We start from the raw sequence: 6904 nt of genomic DNA on the forward strand, positions 1-6904 counted from the left end.
TAGCCTTTCTGCAGCTATCTTCATATTGGGTGTATTTCCATAAAAAATGCTCCCTTCCCTTGCTTTCCTCATTCCCCCTCACAAATAAATAATAAAGTAGGGGGAAGCAATTAGCCCAATTTAGTTACCACCACATTCCTTTAACATATCCAGTCATTTCAGGCATGTGAAGGGAATAAAAACAGCCACTGAAATACAGTGCCTGTAAACGTATGTTCATTACAGAATTGGATTGTCATTGTGTTTGGATTTCTTTAGTATGTAATAATCTCATTCACCAGCTTTCTGTAACAATTGGAGCCTCTGGGTGAGGTAAGCACCTACATAAAAGAAGAGCCTTCTGGGTACTGGAATTGTAAACACTGGAGGACACCATAGACTGCTCCTCCATAGACTCCTCCCTCCTCCTCTTGCTCACTAAATTAACTCTTCCCTCTAATCACCTTACATTCTCTCACTCATTCCCTCCCTCTACTCCTCCCCATAAGAGAACATTTTATGTAATGTGATATTTACTATGGTGTCTTGTAGTGTATACTACAGCACAGTCTCTGTATATTGTGTTTTCGTGCAAGCATACTGTTGTAATTACTGTGGTAAACTGTAGTATCTACTGTAGTACACTGTACTATGCGTTGTGGTATACTGTTGAAATGTCTGTGGTACTGCATACTGTAGTGTTAGTGTAAGTATACTGTAGTATTTACTGTATGGTATGGTAGAACAGGTCCCCGTGTTATGTACATATTCGCACATTTTCACAGTAAGTACTAGCGCTATGGCCAGTGGTACACGCATGTTGCTATAAATGAAGTGAAGGTTTGCTGGGGAGTTGTGGTCGGGGATGCTGGCCAGGCGTACACCGACCCCAGTGCTTGCCAGTTTAAATCACGAGGGAAGAGCAATCTTTTTTTTTCCCCAACCTTACCCCAAACCTTATTCCTAACTTTAACCACAGTGGAAGCGTCATCTAACCTTAACCGTCTATGTTGTCTAACCTTAACCCTGGTGTTAATCCTAACCACACTGGAATACTGTCAAACTTGAACCCTTTAGCATTGTTTGTAGCGCAGCACTTCCCACCACAATGACACCAACACTGACAAAATCTAAATACAGAACGTAAGTTAACCAGAACCCATAACTGGATTACCATACTATCACGTATAGGAACATGTTCATATTTAGGAGATTGTTGCCTTTTTTGCCAATGCATACTACAGTGTCCATACATCGTTTTTACAGTAGTAATTACTGCTCTGTACTGTAGTATTTACAGTAGTGTTCTTTCATGTACTGTGTGTAATACAGTATTCTATTATATTACTTCTATTCTACACTCCCTCACTCCTTCCTCTTCCCAGTTATGACTGTGTTTATGCGTGTGTATGTGAATCTGGAGGTGTTTTAGTCAAGCGTTGGGTCCTGTCTCCAGTTGTAAAGGACAGTGTCATAAAGAGTGGCCTTCCCCATACTGGGCTGGCCAGTGAACCATGTCTTAATGGCCTTAACACACACACACAGTTATGCCGCATGCACACACCAAACACATATAGGTGTACAAACCCCGGAGCACACACATGTCCATGCATAGAAGCACACACATTTTTAGTGTGTGTGTGTGTGTGTGTGTTTGTGTTTGAGTGTGAGCGAGAGAGTGTGTTGCTGTTGCTAAGCCAAAGGAGAATGTAATGGAATCTGGTAACCAGATCACACTATAGAGTGTTCATTAAATTTGAATTCACACCCGAGTAGGCCCCAGGACTGCCATCACCAGTCAACTACACTCACAGGGACTCACCAGACTTCTATCAGAATGAAATCTTCAAAATAGATCTAGAATATTTCATGCCATATGTTATATCAGCCAAGGTATTTAACTTTTTACTCTTACCAAAAGAATACAAGAAAATGTGCATGAAGATAAAAGAGAGTAATGCTAAAATGATTCAGTAGCTGTTAGTATCCAAGATAATATCCAATCACCAGCTATGGCAATTCCAAAGCAATCCCTTCCACTTTGCAGAAAATAATCAAAAGGTTATTTTTTTTTTTTTTACAAAGAGCGAGACACATACCTTCAGTTTATCAGTGTTTATATCCTGTGTGTCCTGTACCATCCACACTCAGCAAACCAGTTCCTCAGCAGCACCATAACTGACCGGAGTGATGTTTAATTAGTGGTATATCAGTACTTAGCCTTTTACATCCGGATTAACAGCCAGGCACATGCCTAACTCCGCCTTCAACACCAATTTCTTTTGACCGCTGACCAGAAAAAAACCCTGAACTAAAAATACTTTTAAAGCCGCAGTCATCCATTTCTTGTCTTCCTATCCCTCTCATTTTCTTTTCCTCTCTTTCTATTCCTCTTTCTGTCTCTTCCTGCCTTTCTTCCTCTCTTCTTTTCATTGCTCTCTCCAACTATCCTTCCGTCTCTGTCTCTCTCTCTCTCTCTCTCTCTCTCTCTCAACACACTGCTTAATCCTCTTTTCTTTAAGAGGCCAATCACCATCTATACTATAATCTGTTGTAGTTCAGTGGTTCACTTTGTGGCTAAGATGACTCCGACCAGAGGTCAAACCGAACATTGAATTTTAATTTCATGAGATATTTTTGACAACATAAACAATTAATTTAGTTTTTTTTTAAATAATGTTAAATGTAATTCAGTGAATCCCACCTACCTTACTTAAGACAGTCATTATGTTAACATTACACCATTGGTTGGAGATTTTAGTATTACCAATAAAGTCAATGTGATCATCCCTAGTAGCAGAGTATATACAAATAATGTACATGTAGTACACTGGAGTATAAATGACTTATGCTGTCATGTTAACACTTAATATGGTCATTTGCGCTTTACATGGTGACAAAGGGACAGGATTCACAACAGCATTTCAAGAACGACCTATCAAACTTCCAATCTGATAATACTGGAAGAATTAACTCAAATCTGAGATACATCTTTGCTTATGGTCAGAAACAAGCTGTCAGTCTCCTAAAACTAAAACCACAGATTCTACCAACATGAATGACAGTGCTAAAGCATAGACTCACAATCTATAATGTAACCAGTTGTTTCCCAGCATTGGGGAGTAATGCATCCTCCCACTCAGTCTTAGCCAATAAATTAAGCACTGTATACATTGCCAAAACAGCTTTCTTGTGGTTAGATTACTTTCCAGAGCTCTGGGTGCTATTTATTAGGAATAAATCAAAAGAAAACTAACTTGGAAGACATTTTTCATTTAGAGTTCCCAAATGTTTTGCTTTGGTGTGTTCTTATGAATGCAATCCTGTTTTGCTGTAGAAAAAAGTTATCCAGGGTATAGACTTGAAGGGTAATTCTGTATTTTCCCCCTAAATATCAAGGTTAGGAAAGAGTAAGATACGTCATCTTGGATCTGTAGATCAGGGCAAGCAGGCTTAGTGTGCCAGGAGTGCTTTTGGTGCTGTGGCCTCAGTGGTGCATTCAGCCATTTACATCAAATAAAGTCTTATTCAAGCGCCGTAAACCGGGTTAGACTAGTAGGGAAATACTTAAACATGAGCCGTTTTCTATAAATGCACAGATGAGAAAAAGTGAGAGATCGAATATATATATATATTTTTTTTAAAGTAATATGCATATGTACATGCAGTATATACAGTGCTAAGAACAAGAATAACAAGTAATAAATAAACAATGATAAAAATAACAATAACTGTCAGATAACACTGACATTTTAGTCATTTCACACTCTTATCCAGAGCATATTCCATTAATTATTTAATAGTTTTATGTGACCAGTCAACAGGATTAAAGTAATCTTGTTTAACAACCTTATGGGTTTGTGGTAGAAGCTGTGCAGGGTTCTGTTGGTTAGGGTTAGCCAAGGCTACCAAGCAACTAAATAGTGAACAGTACTGTTTGCTGCATGGCTGCAATCATTTATTACTTTTAAGGGCTTCCTAAAAGTTAGGAAAAATGGCGGGGAGTTTGACCCAATGACAAACTGGGTTGTTCAGAACACCTAAAACGGGTAGAAACTGAACACTGTGAGGATGTCATATCAAACGGTGATGCAGCCTTTCAAGATATTGTCAATGGGGCAGCTGTAGAACTTTTTGAGGATCTGAGGGCCTATGGATTAATTTCAACTTCCTGAAGGGAGAAGAGGTGCTGGCATGCTTGAATCACAACTGTCTGGGTCTGAGTGGACCGTGTTATTTTACTGGATAAGGGCATGCTCCTCTTTCCATTTTCTTCAGTCCGCACTCAGCTCCTTCATCTTGCTGACGCTGAGTGAGTGATTGTTGTCCTGGCAACACCGTTAGGTCTCTGACCTCCTTCCTACAAGCTGTCTCATTGTCATCAGTGATCAGGCTTAGCACTGTCGTGTCGTCAGCAGGCTTGCGAGGGTGTTGGAGCTGTGCGCACACACACAGTCGTGGGTTAACACGGAGTGCAGGACCTGGCAGGCACACCTGAAAGGCTACAGTATTGAGAGTGAGCGTGGCAGATGTGTTGGTGCCACATGCCCCGTGTCCTGACCTTAATGATGAACTTGGAGGGTACCATGGTACTGAGCTGCAGTTGACGAACAATTTCCTCACATTAGTATGACACTCCTTCAGGTGGAAGAGGGCAGTGTGGTATCAAGGCCATCAAGACTGCATTCTCTGTGGATCTGACAGGATCAAAGAGGTCTGTGTGGACAGTTGCCAGACGGTCGCTGCATGCTTTTAGTACTCGCCCTGATATTCATTCTGGCCCTGTGGCCTTGCCAATGTTCACCTTTATAAAAACAAAAAAGCATGCCAAAAAACATGCCACTCCCAAAAATGAGACCACACAATAGTTGTCTGGAACAGCAGGTCCTCTGAGCATTATTCAGCATTACTTATTAAGAGAACATAGAAGTCATTGAACTTCCCTGGTACGGTAAGCTTGCATCAATGGGAACAACATTTTTAGATGCATTTTAGGAGTCTATGATGCAGTCTGTCAAATACACAAGATTTAGGATGATGGATGCATTTAAAAATGCTTGACAATGTTTTTGTGTAGTTGACCTATTCTTTCCTCTGTAATTTGTCTTCCTTCAAAACCACATCAGGACTCAACCGTTTGGGCAACAAATAAATAACAACCTTATTTACATGCAGTGGACAACCTCAACTGGACTAACAGGACCTCCATTACACTAATTTTTTTTCCACTGGTCCTCCTTCCGTTGTAATTTATCATCTTTGAAACAAAATTTTACATAGAACCAAGTTCATTCTGGGTATAGAAAACCAAGAAACCAAGTCTATTTTCTCACATCTACATGCGCATCTCTTGCTCAAATTAGCTGATATATAATACAGAAAATACTCAGTGTTCCCTACCAAGTATGGAAATAGCTTGGCATGCATTATCTTCAAGACTCCCAGGGTCTTGAAGAAAATGTACATTTGGTTGCATATGTAGTTAGTTAAGTTGAGCTAGCTTGTGTGCACGCATCAGCTAGCTTGATAGTAGTAGCCATTCAAGTAGAACACATGTGTAAATCCAATCAGTACAACAGGCTGTAGTTGAGTTGTTAAATTACTAAATTGAAAACAATTTCAAAGCTAACTACTCATCAAGTTATATTTTTATTACAAATAGTCAAACACTCACCCACAGCCCATGACTTTGGATAAAATATGTACAGGAACGGACAAATCGCACATTGGACAATGTTAATGAAAATGTGTTAATAGGGCATGCCCTAAAAAAGGAATCGGAATGCCTAAAATTAGAATGCCCCAGTCAACTGCTTGACCATGATAAATAACTTTCACCACGAATTCCAAAAAGTTCCTAACAAGGTGTCAATATAGCTAAATAAAAAAAGAACAACGTTTGCAGTAGGCGCACCTAATGTGAACTGACCACTTCAAATCTACAGTGGGGAGAACAAGTATTTGATACACTGCCAATTTTGCAGATTTTCCTACTTACAAAGCATGTAGAGGTATTTTTATCATAGGTACACTTCAACTGTGAGAGACGCAATCTAAAACCAAAATCCAGAAAATCACATTGTATGATTTTTCAATAATTAATTTGCATTTTATTGCATGACATAAACATTTGATCACCTACCAACCAGTAAGAGTTCTGGCTCTCACAGACATGTTAGTTTTTCTTTAAGAAGCCCTCCTGTTCTCCACTCATTACCTGTATTAACTGCACCTGTTTGAACTCATTACCTGTATAAAAGACATCTGTCCACACAATCAATCAAACAGACTCCAACCTCTCCACAATGGCCAAGACCAGAGAGCTCTGTAAGGACATCAGGGATAAAAGTGTAGTACTGCACAAGGCTGGGATGGGCTACAGGACAATAGGCAAGCAGCATGGTGACAAGGCAACAACTGTTGGCGCAATTATTCGAAAATGGAAGAAGTTCATGATGACTGTCAATCTCCCTCGGTCTGGGGCTCCATGCAAGATCTCACCTCGTGGGGCATCAATGATCATGAGAAAGGTAAGGGATCAGCCCAGAACTACATGGCAGGACCTGGTCAATGACCTGAAGTGAGCTGGGACCACAGTCTCAAAGAAAACCATTAGTAACACACTATGCCGTCATGGATTAAAATCCTGCAGCGCACGCAATGTCCCCCTGCTCAAGCCAGCGCATGTCCAGGCCAATCTGAAGTTTGCCAATGACCATCTGGATGATCCAGAGAAGGAATGGCAGAAGGTTGTGTGGTCTGATGAGACAAAAATATAGCTTTTTGGTCTAAACTCCACTCGCCGTGTTTGGAGGAAGTAGTATGAGCACAACCCCAAGAACACCATCCCAATCGTGAAGCATGGAGGTGGAAACATCATTCTTTTGGGATGCTTTTCTGCAAAGCGGAGAGGACGACTGCACCG

Source organism: Esox lucius, chromosome 23 (assembly GCF_011004845.1).
Source record: "Esox lucius isolate fEsoLuc1 chromosome 23, fEsoLuc1.pri, whole genome shotgun sequence".
In the NCBI taxonomy this organism is placed as follows: Eukaryota; Metazoa; Chordata; class Actinopteri; order Esociformes; family Esocidae; genus Esox; species Esox lucius.